Raw genomic sequence first — 11,068 nt, forward strand, 5'->3', positions numbered from 1 at the left:
TTTTTTACTATTTTAGTTGATAGGCTCACCCCAAAATATGCTTTTTGGGACTGATTTAGAACCTGCATATTCTGCGTGAATCTCTTTAATTGATTGCAGTTGAGCTAGATGTTGGAGCCAAAATGCTATTGCCCTGTCTTCATCAGCATTTAATCAGTAAGTACTGGGCATTGCATACTTCATAGAACTTTAAGTTCATACTTTCAGCAGTTATGTGACTAAATATACTACATAGACATTTTTCTCTGAGTGTTCAGGTTTTATTAGAAGTATTTTGAGGAGAAGAAATCACAAAGTTTTGGAGTTAGGATTTGAGCTTTGAAAGCAGAGAGCGTGGCTGGGAAATGGTTGCTTGTAGAGAATCATCAAAAATTGATAGGTGTCCTCTTTAGTCTTATTTTAAGTCCTCTTTTTCCAGGTGCTTTTTTTCCTTAGATAAAAAAGATGGTTATCTCATTCCACCCCCTAGGGTGCCTTAAAGGCCTGGGATAAGTGTATTTACAAGGTAAGTTAGAGACCCAGGCGGTGGGGGGGGGCGGGGATGATAAGTGTATTTACAAGGTTAGTTAGAGACCACTAGTTAGAATTTAAATAACAACTATCCCTTACCTTCCCCACGTAATGCTGACCTTTCTATTAACTTCATTTATCTTTCCAGTATCTACAGAGCCTAATATTTATTAATGGTGTAAAAAATGATTTTCATTTAAATTGATTGCCAAGTGTTAAATATAAAATACCGATAGTTATCAAACGTATGTGGCATTTGCTTTCGTGTCATTTCTCCCTTTGTCTTGATGGTATTTTTGTTTTGTGAGAACTCCTGTGATAGAAATCACAAATACATTTTGTGTATGGTTTGATTCTATAAAGGTAAATATAACTTTAAATAAAAGGAGGAACCTTTGATTATGTCTGTTTTTTCAAGTTTGTGAAAGATAGCCTGTTCCATGACTGAATACCAGAAGTTGTCAAGAAAAAGCACACTGGAGAGCTCTGTATGAACAATTTAATGTCTTTTTTATGTCATTCCATTTTCTAAAATGAGTCATTTTGATTATGTACACTGTCAGGTCATTCTTCTAAGCACCTGTGGTCAAAGCAATCGTTCACTTACAGTCAGGTGTTACGTAGCAAAATAAATGCTCATTAGATTTATTGACTGCCTTTTTTAGAAACTGCTGAGGAAATGTGCTTTAAAAATTAACTTCAGTGTAAATCAGGTATATGGAGATAATTTAAGTTTCCCTTCAAAGAGTTTCTGAGGATGCCTTGCTTAAAAGTTTAGTGCTCAGTTTTGAATGGTTGAAATCTTGGTGTAGCCAAAAGTAACTCTTGAACCATGAGCTGAGTGAAAAATAACATTTTTGCTTTTTAATAGCAGTATAATTTTATTGCTAAACCAGGTATGAAATGCTGCACCTTAACACAACCTGTATTACCAAGTAATTCTCTTTACTCAAATGATGACATCGTTTCCAGTAGTTGATAGTTGAAGTCAACATTTTAAGCAATTAAAATGTATTAGAATAGACTCTATTAACAGCTTTATTGACATTTTATGGTGCACAGTCATATTTTACCATCTTAAAACCAAGACATAATGAACATTAATTAGTTACCTTAATTCAGTATGCTTTATGTTCATCTATGGCTCTACTTCTCAAATTTTTCCACAAAGTATACAGAGGAGCAAATCCCAAGGGGCCAGGGACCATAGTCCAAAACATTCTGCCTCAAGTGTGAAGTATTCCTATCTTGAATAAAATAGGTACTCGTGAAGATGTTATGCTTATTCTGTGGCCGTGTCTGTTGTCTGACATCCTCTGTGTACTCAATGTTTAGAATTTAGGAATTTGTTACCCATTATCTTCCACTAAAATTTTCTGTTTAGCAAAAAGTTTTATCTTTCAAAATAAAAATATCTTAACATCTTTCAGATTCTTTATTATACAATACTAACAGATCTTCTTTTGAGTATTTCCTAAGGTATTAATTATATAAAATGACAGGTACGGTAGTTTTCAATATGGAGTTTTTATAGTAGCATAACCTCAAAAACAAGTGTTCAGTAATAGTTACTGTTCAGTAATAGTTAAAATAGATAAATTTAGATCTACATATCCATTAAAAATGGAGACTAAAGAATGACACTGGAAAATGCTCTTGATACGGTAAATGCAGAAAAGATGATAAAAGATGTAACAGTATGATCTCAATATTGTAAAAACAGTAAAAGGTATGTTGGTACCTAGATAAAAAATTTAGAAGTTAATCACAAAAAAAAGTAGAATATGGATATAGAATATTTCTTATGCTGCATTGGATCAGGAAAAGACATCTGAAAACTAAATGTGTCCTTACTGCCTTACTAGTTGAATCATGCCAGGGACTTTGCCTTTCAGCCAATGTTTCTCAGTCTTTTGACTTACCCAGTAAAATTGCAGTGCTGTATGTTCTGTAGCTTGCTAAATTTTCCATTATAAGGGTATCTTACAGTAGTGAACGTTTTTCATACCAAGTAGTCTTATCCCATCTTCCAATTTAGAATCACAACTCTAAGCATCTAGGATCAGCAATTGTTGGCTCCTGTGCTTCTCATGATTGCCACTAATAGCATCTTCTCTTCCACACCTGTACCGTGCTGGGGAACCGATAACATCTATTTACACAGTTAGCCTCCAAAACCAGGAAGAAATGTGACTTCTTTCCTTGGTTCGTTCTAGTTTTTAGAAGATATTTGACACTTAATTGCCCGGAAAGTTAGGACAGGTAGACTCAGTTGATGGAAGTACTGGGTCTAAGATAACCCATTGGATAAGACCTTAACATCAATGTTGGAATGGAGAGTAGTATTAATGACTCATTTCTTTAATTAAATTGTGTTAAAGAACACACCCGAGAGTTACTACTTTATACTTACCCCTTTCTTTTTGTTCAACCAGGTTATTGTATATTAAATAAAGTCATCTTGTTCATTGGGAGCTATAAATGAAAAATATACTTCTCACATGTAAAGATATATAAGATCTCCATTATAAGTGTTTTATACCACATTTCAGAGTTTGGTTTTTTACCTTCAAAATGGTTTTATTTTTGTCATTGACAACATGTACAGCACTGTAATTGTATCGTTTTGTTTGGTTTCTTAAGTGTTAAGTATGCATTAAAAATACATGTTTATGTTTAAGAAATGTGATGCATTAAAAGAAGTCTTCTATAGACATAATCCTTAATGTATTCTTGCTTTGTTTCATACATACACAGTTATAAATCTATCAACTTTTATGGCCTAGAACATATACAGATTTTGGAGTTTGACAAAAGTGTTCTTTGTGATTTTATAAATAACAATGTAGTATTTGCTGTGTTTTAATCAAGTGGCTTATCACAAGTTCTTACTGTCTCTCGACCTGTTATGCTAAATATAGAACTTCCAGTGTGCTTGGTAGAGATACCATGCATCTTTTTTAAAATGGGCACAAGCCCAGATTTTTAAAAAGTGGAGTAGATTGCTATTTAAATGTTAATATTACTGAGTCTTATTAAAACCATTTCAGTTTGTCTGAAAAAACTAAGGGTTAAAATAATGACAATGGTTTTAGGAAGCCATACTTAATAATTCTTTTTTTTTTTTTGAGACAAAGTCTTGTTCTGTTGCCCAGACTAGAGTGCCATGGCGTCAGCCTAGCTCACAGCAACCTCAAATTCCTGGGCTCAAGCGATCGTTCTGCCTCAGCCTCCCGAGTAGCTGGGACTACAGGCATGCGCCACCATGCCCGGCTAATTTATATATATATACTTTTAGTTGTCCAATTAATTTCTTTCTATTTTTAGTAGAGACGGGGTCTCGCTCTTGCTCAGGCTGGTCTCAAACTCCTGACCTTGAGCAGTCCACCCACCTCGGCCTCCCAGAGTGCTAGGATTACAGGCGCGAGCCACCACACCCGGCCCATACTTAATAATTCTTAATACAGAACATTTGATTATATCGTTTTTAATGACTGGAACTTCTTCAGAAAGTGTCGAATAGCTGTTGAAACATAACCACTCAAGATTTATTACTTGTATATACTCAAATTACTTGTATATAATAAAAGTATACAGGAATTTTGCACATTGGCTATGTTTCATTTTATACATTATTTTTAAGCCCTCATTTATAGGATATAAAACTTAGAAAAACATTCTCAACTAGTATTCTCCTCACATTTAAATGATTCAAACTACAAGTAATAGCTAAGCACAGTCATTACAATTAAAATGTAAGTTTCTAAAACTTTTTATTTTTCAATTGATACAAAAGTGATCTGGTTCATGCTATTAACTGCCTGGCAAACTTTAAAAAAACTTTTTTGTTAAAGCTCATTACAAGAAATTTTTCATGCTCTTTAAAAAACAAGATTCTGATATACATAATTAACCTAAATCAAAATTCACAATGGTGGCTGAAATCCTGTCAACTTTCAGCCCAATACAACAAATCTAGTTATTATGCGTAAGCAATTCAAAATTAAAGTTTAAAATGGAAATGTCAGTAAGTCATAACTACAACATATCACTACTGATGGCTTCTGCTGTACCAGGCACAGCAGATGTGCATAACTGATAGACTGCTGAGAAAACTAAAGTTATCTGAGCTATAAGTAAGGAATATATAATTATGAACATAGCAATGTCAGAGTATTAGGGCTGTTAAGTAAGATGCAATGTAAACACAACCAATTGTTCTCTCTGTAAGCTATCTACTGATTTATAAAGCTACAGTTTTATAATTCATTTAAAAGAAAATTTTTCTACACTGCTGCATGCAATAATTTCTTTGTACATTCTTGACTACAAGGCAATTTTCAAATCCTCTTGCACAGCTTGATATATCTCATTAGGATTTCTCCAGAAAACTTGTCATACTTTCAGCAGCCTTTAGTATTTCAGTAGTCTTGTGAAGCTCTCTAATAACTGATGATAATGCTTCTGGGTTAGTTCCTTGTTCACAGAGCTTTACACAAATTGACAAAGTTTCCACATCTAAGCCAGTATTCAAAATTCTTGAAATCTCAAGCAGAAAGTCCATCTGTGGTCTCCTTCGCCACGTTCAGATTCACCATTGCCCTCGGGTATTTTTTCCTTAAATTTATTAGGGTATTATTGCTGTATGAAGGTATCCAGCAAATGATGGAAACATGCCAAAATGCTACTTTACCAGTTAAAATGGCTGTTAAAATTTTATTTTTATTTCCTTCATTATATCTCATTTCTAGTTAGTGTAAAAATAGTGCATGTAGTGTAACCCATTACAAAGGGAGAAGGGAAAATTGAATAGGGCTGAGGTGTTGTGCAATCATCCATCACTTAATGACATTTCTGCGTTCTGAGAAATGCCTTTTAGATGATTATGTTGTGCAAGCATCATAGTGTGTACTTAACAAGAACCTATACAGCATGTTACCGTACAGCATGCTGTAGGCAATTGTAACACAATGGTAAGCATTTGTGTATCTAAACATCTAAATACAGAAAAGGTACAGTAAAAATCTGTTATCATCTCATTGGACCACTGTCATATATGGGTCCATTGTTGACCTTAAAGGTCATTATGTGGTGCATGACTGTTTATCTTGCTCCAGAAAGTTGATGATAGAGTTGGAGAGCTTCATGATAATATTTTCCTGGTAAACCAAATTGAGGAGGGTTCCAGAAGTTGTTAAGCATAATTTCATGTATGATGAATTGGAATAAAGGCACCAAATTACTTGTTACCAGGATATCATAAGTTGATATATTCACCAGCATTTCTCAGTCTAACATCAGAATATGGGTGGATGTGTTCTTCTACATAGTAACAACTGTCTTGACCCCACTTGATCCTCTCGTTCTACTTCAGAGCTAAACTTTGTGAAAAAGTTGTGTGTAGCTTGTCTTCTTCTTCTAGTTCTCTATGTATTCCAGTAGGGCTTCTGCCCCTATTACTCCACAAAAAGTACTTTTGTTAAAGAGACCAATTGTTCTTTATATTGCCAGATCACAGTCACTTCTCTGTCTTCCTCTCAGCAGTATTCAACCCACTTGACTAAGTAATGGTCATTGAAAAAACAGTTTTGTGCTTCTTAGTTAGCACCTCTTGGTTTTCCTCCTATATCACTGGCTGGTCCTTCTCAGTCTCCTTTGCTTGACTTCCCAAATGTAATAGAGAGCTCTAGAACTGGAATCTAGGCTATCTTCTCTAAGCTCCCTAAGTAATCTAACAATTTGCATGCCACTAACCTAAATTTGTAGGTCTAATCTTGGCCTGTTGGACTCTAGTTTATATATTTAACTACCAACTTGATGTCTTTATTTGGATGCCTTATATCTTCAGTTAAATTATTAATATTAATAAAAATATTTAATAAAATACCTTTAGATTTAAGTGCCTCAAAACTTAACTATTCAAGCCAAAAGCCTAGGAATCATCTTGAGATAGTGCCCCTTCCGTTAATTTCCATCGTCTCTTCATTCAGCAAGTCCTGTTGGCCCTGCCTCCAAAGTGCAGTATATCCTCTGTCTGGCCTTGTGGCTTTCATTGTTGCCAGCATTCCAAACCACAACCATCTCTTGGACAACATGTTTTCATCATTTACTCCCTCATCCATTCTTCATACTGTGGTCTGAATGATCTGTTAAAAATCATATTCCTCAGCTTAAAAGCCTTCCAAGGATTTTCAAGGTCTTACATTATCTGCCCTTGTCTGTCTCCAGCATCAACCATACTAGCTGCCTTTTCTTTCTCCAACAGGCCAAATCGGTCCCATCTTACGGACTTTGCCATTAATCCATTGGCTACTTACTTGGAGTGGTGTCTCATCATTTTGCTGTTTAGACAGTGTAAAGTAGCCATTAAGGTATAGTTAAGTGTTTATAGTACACTGTTGAGGTAAAAAGAGTGTAGCGGGAGGATAGATATATTGGCTTACATATGCATAAAATAACTGTAAGGAAGCCCGAGAATTTGATAACATCATTTACCTCCACGGAGGGGACTGAGTGACTGGGGAACTACAGTGGGAAGTAAACTTCGCTGTACAACCACCATTACCTTTTAAATTTTGAACCATGAAAAGGTGTTACCTATTAAAACTAGGTCAATTTCTTAAATATTAATACATATTACTGATCTTAATAGCTCTAACTACAGGGGGAAAATGTGAATCAAGACATGTTTAAGATGACAGGGTAAAAAAATAGTGGCCACTGTATCCCCAGTGCTAGCATGTAGAAGACATGTGATATATATTTGTTGATTGAACAAGTAAGCTTGTTAACTTACGAAGCAGCTTAGAATCATTTACTAATCTTTAACCTGAGTCGCAGAACTTTAAAAAAAGGAACAAAGATTCCCTAATTTCTTTTTCCCAAGGTTTTGGATTAACTTGGATCCTGAGATGATATTTGTTAAAATGCTATACCAGTAACCATTCTGCACCTAGCAAATGAGCAGTTGTGGTTTTTGCTTTGAATACACACACACACACACACACAGAAAGGGCAAGGTTACTAGGTACTAGGAGTAGAGTTTATAGCCCAGTGGTTGGAATATAAATTTGTGCAATTTTTTTTTGAAAATAGATTGCAGTATGATTGAAAAATCCTAAATTTTGCATATCCTTTGATCTGAAAATTTTTATTTATTAATGTTTAAGGAGATAGATTGTAGAAATATGTTTGCTTCAATGTGGTTTGAGGAAATTAAAAATTGGGAACAGGCCAGGTGCAGTGGCTAATGCCTGTAATCCTAGCACTCTGAGAGACCTAGGCAGGAGGATTGCTTGAGGCCAGGAGTTTGAGACTAGCCTGAGCAAGAGCAAGATCCCATCTCTACAAGAAAAAATAGAAAAATTAATCAGGCGTGGTAGTGCATGCCTGCAGTGCCAGCTACTTGGGAGGCTGAGTCAGGAGGATCACTTGAGCCCAGGACTTCGAGGTTGCAGTGAGCTATGATGACGCCATTGCACTCTAGCCAGGACAATAAAGTGAGACTCTTGTCTCAAGAGAATAAAATAAAAATAAGTTTGGAACGGTGTAAATGTCCAGTGATAGGGGAACTGTTAAAATAACATCACATTTTTTTATGCAGCGTAAGTTTTAAATGATTAAAAAAAAAAATCTGTCAAATGCCTAGTTTGGTTTCCTTCACACTTCAGTGTGAGTGAACTCTAGACAAACAGGACATAAAATTCCACATACACACAAACATCAAGGGATAAGATTGGAAGGAGCTATATCAAAGAGTATGAAAACTTATTTTGGAAAGTTTGTGGATGATTTTAACCTTTTTTTTTTTTTAAACAATTCTTTTCTCTATCTTTTACAATAGGTATTCCTAACAAACCAGCTATAAAAAATAATTTAATGGATTCAGAAATAAGAACATGAAATCTAATAGCTTACTGGAAGTTTCTCTAGCAGAATCTATACCTCTTCCACTGCTAATTCATTTATGTACAGTAATTCTAAAATATAACCATCCTGGAGAGGAATTCTAATTAGAATGGGATTTTTAATCCTTAATTTTTGCTGAAACATCCCCCTTAACCTCAAATCCTGTGTTTTGAAAATTCTTGGTTGGCTTTTGGTGATAGAGATGAGAAGCTTGTTGAAACAAACATTTTAAAACCATTTCAGATTTCTTAAGGTTTCACATTGCATTCCAAAGCTTACTTAAGTACTTATCTTTTCCTTTTTCCACAGATTCCTCCCGCTCCCCTCAATAGGGTCATTCACCTGTCATAAAAATGGTTTCTGAATGAATAGATACTATATAATTTCTAATGCTTTAAGATGAAATATATCATAGAGAGGTTAATCATTATAAAGAAAACTATAGTTACTGGTCATATTTATGGTACTGTATTGGTTGATAAACCCACCAGGTCAGTGTTATATACTGGTACCAAAGACTGTAGTCCATAGACCCACTAGCATAGCTGAATCTTTTTTTTTTTTTTTCTTTTTTCCAGAGAATGTTTGCCCGCCTGATGAGGCAACTTGGGTTGAGGCACTGCCTATGAACTTATTTAGTAGGTACAAAATCTCATCATTTCTGTTCTTTCTTCATTGAAGAATACTTTTAGAGTCCGGTTTCCAAAGGTCTACCAAAAAAGAATTATGGTTTTGTTTTAATTTTCTAGTTTGAGACATCACAGAGGCTTGAGGCTAGAGGGTTATCACCATACTGCTAGTATGCAATTGTTTGTTCTTATTAGGTCTTATTATGTAATGCTGTTACTTTTTCAGACTGTTGCAGAGATAGGAACATGGGGGAGAAACAGTCTGGATAACATGAAAGTGATGCCGGTGGCCAAGGGGAGGCGACTTGATTCTCTGGGAAGGGCTATAGCTGATCCATCCGTTGTCTAGGTAAGCCTGCCTTTGTCACAAGGACCTCATCTCATGATTTGCAAATTTTATTCAAAACTAGATCATGATTTCCATTTATCTTTATTTTGGGACTAGCATCATTTCCATTGTAAAATGAGTGATGTCCTTTTCAAACAATAATTTGTATAGTAAAATTTTAATGAATAATTGGATCGTCAACATGTGGATGTTAATATATTTGAGTTTTCTTGCCAAAGGAAAATATATTTACTTCAGTAGTAAATATATGAATGGTCTAGTATCTTATGTATAAGAGCCAAATAGATCCAGTCATGGTAGCCTGTGTCTGTAGGCCCACCTACTTGGGAGGCTGAGGCAGAAGAATCACTTGAGCTCAGGAGTTCAAGGCTATAGTGTAGTGAATAGCTATTGTACTCCAGCCTGGGGAACATAGTGACACCCTGTCTCTAAAAAAAAAAAAAAAAAAGAGCCAAATAAATACTGAGTGATGAGTTGAAAATGTGGACTAGACCCCAAAAGTGAGGCAAGTACCTCATTGAACATTATGAGGTGGTTCTGGAGACTAGGCCGGTGATTACAATCCAAATACATTTTCTCCTGCCAACCATTGTGTTCTACAACTCTAATGATTCAGTTTGTCTGAACAAGAGGCAAATGATATTTGTGTAGACTAGCAGGTGAAGTCACTTTCAACAATGAAAAGTTTTCTATTTCAAAAAAAGGCCTAATTCCATATCTATTAGAAAAGCAATTTGGTTGATGATGGATTTTATACACTTGTTTAATATATGAGGAAAAAACAGTAAGAAAAATTATTTAATGTTCCTATTTTCAGACAGTAAAGCTTAAATACCTGTAAGAAATGTTTTGGAAAAATTAATTCTTAGGTAAGTATAAAAGTTGTGATGAATCTTCTGCTAAAGAATCAAAGGTTAAACACCTACGAAGCTGCCAGTAAAAACATAATCAGGCCGGGTGTAGTGGCTCACGCGGGTAATCGCAGCACTTTGGGAAGCCAAGGCAAGAGGATCACCTGAGGCCAGGAGTTTGAGACCAGCCTAGGCAACATAGCAAGACCATGTATCCACAAAAAAATAAATTAGCCTGGCATGGTGGCGCGCATCTATAGTCCTAGTTATTTGAGAGGCTGAGGTAGGAGCATGGCTTGAGCCCAAGAAATCAAGGCTGCAGTGAGCTATGATTGCACCACTGCACTCCAGCCTGGGCAACAGAGCGAGACCATGTCTCTAAAGGGGAAAAAAAAAAAAACATAAAAATTAGTGAGAGTTTGCTGATATGACAAAGAACTTCAAAGAGATTCTCTTTCATTGAATGTGGTAAAAACACTTCTTTTTAAAAAGTATTCTAAATGCTGTAAGTTTTAAAAATTTATCAGAGCAGTGAGACTCTTGCAGATTGTTACATCTAATTCTAAATAATGGGTATAAGTTTGTGAAAGGCAGTTTTTCAAAATCCCTAATCTGGACTCTATTATACAGATTTGAGTATGAGCACAGTTGAAGAGGATTCTGACACAGTAACAGTAGAAACTGTGAACTCTGTGACTTTGACTCAGGACACGGAAGGGAACCTCATTCTTCATTGCCCTCAGAATGGTAGGAGAACTTGCTGACATATACTTGTGACTCTGGTTTTCTGAATTCCATGTCACTTTTGATTCCTGTTGTGC

General features: G+C 35.4%; 1 long non-coding RNA gene across 1 annotated transcript in view; it reads left to right on the forward strand.

Moving 5' to 3' along the window:
- Nucleotides 1-10,994, forward strand: part of LOC105809667 — a 13,081-nt gene extending 2,087 nt beyond the window's left edge. The window contains exons 2-3 of the long non-coding RNA XR_001137454.1: nt 9,274-9,396; nt 10,878-10,994. This is a non-coding gene — a long non-coding RNA (uncharacterized LOC105809667). The remainder of the gene's footprint in view (nt 1-9,273; nt 9,397-10,877) is intronic.
- The last annotated feature ends 74 nt before the right edge of the window (nt 10,995-11,068 follow it).

Source organism: Propithecus coquereli, unplaced genomic scaffold (genome assembly GCF_000956105.1).
Source record: "Propithecus coquereli isolate 6110/MARCELLA unplaced genomic scaffold, Pcoq_1.0 Scaffold199, whole genome shotgun sequence".
In the NCBI taxonomy this organism is placed as follows: Eukaryota; Metazoa; Chordata; class Mammalia; order Primates; family Indriidae; genus Propithecus; species Propithecus coquereli.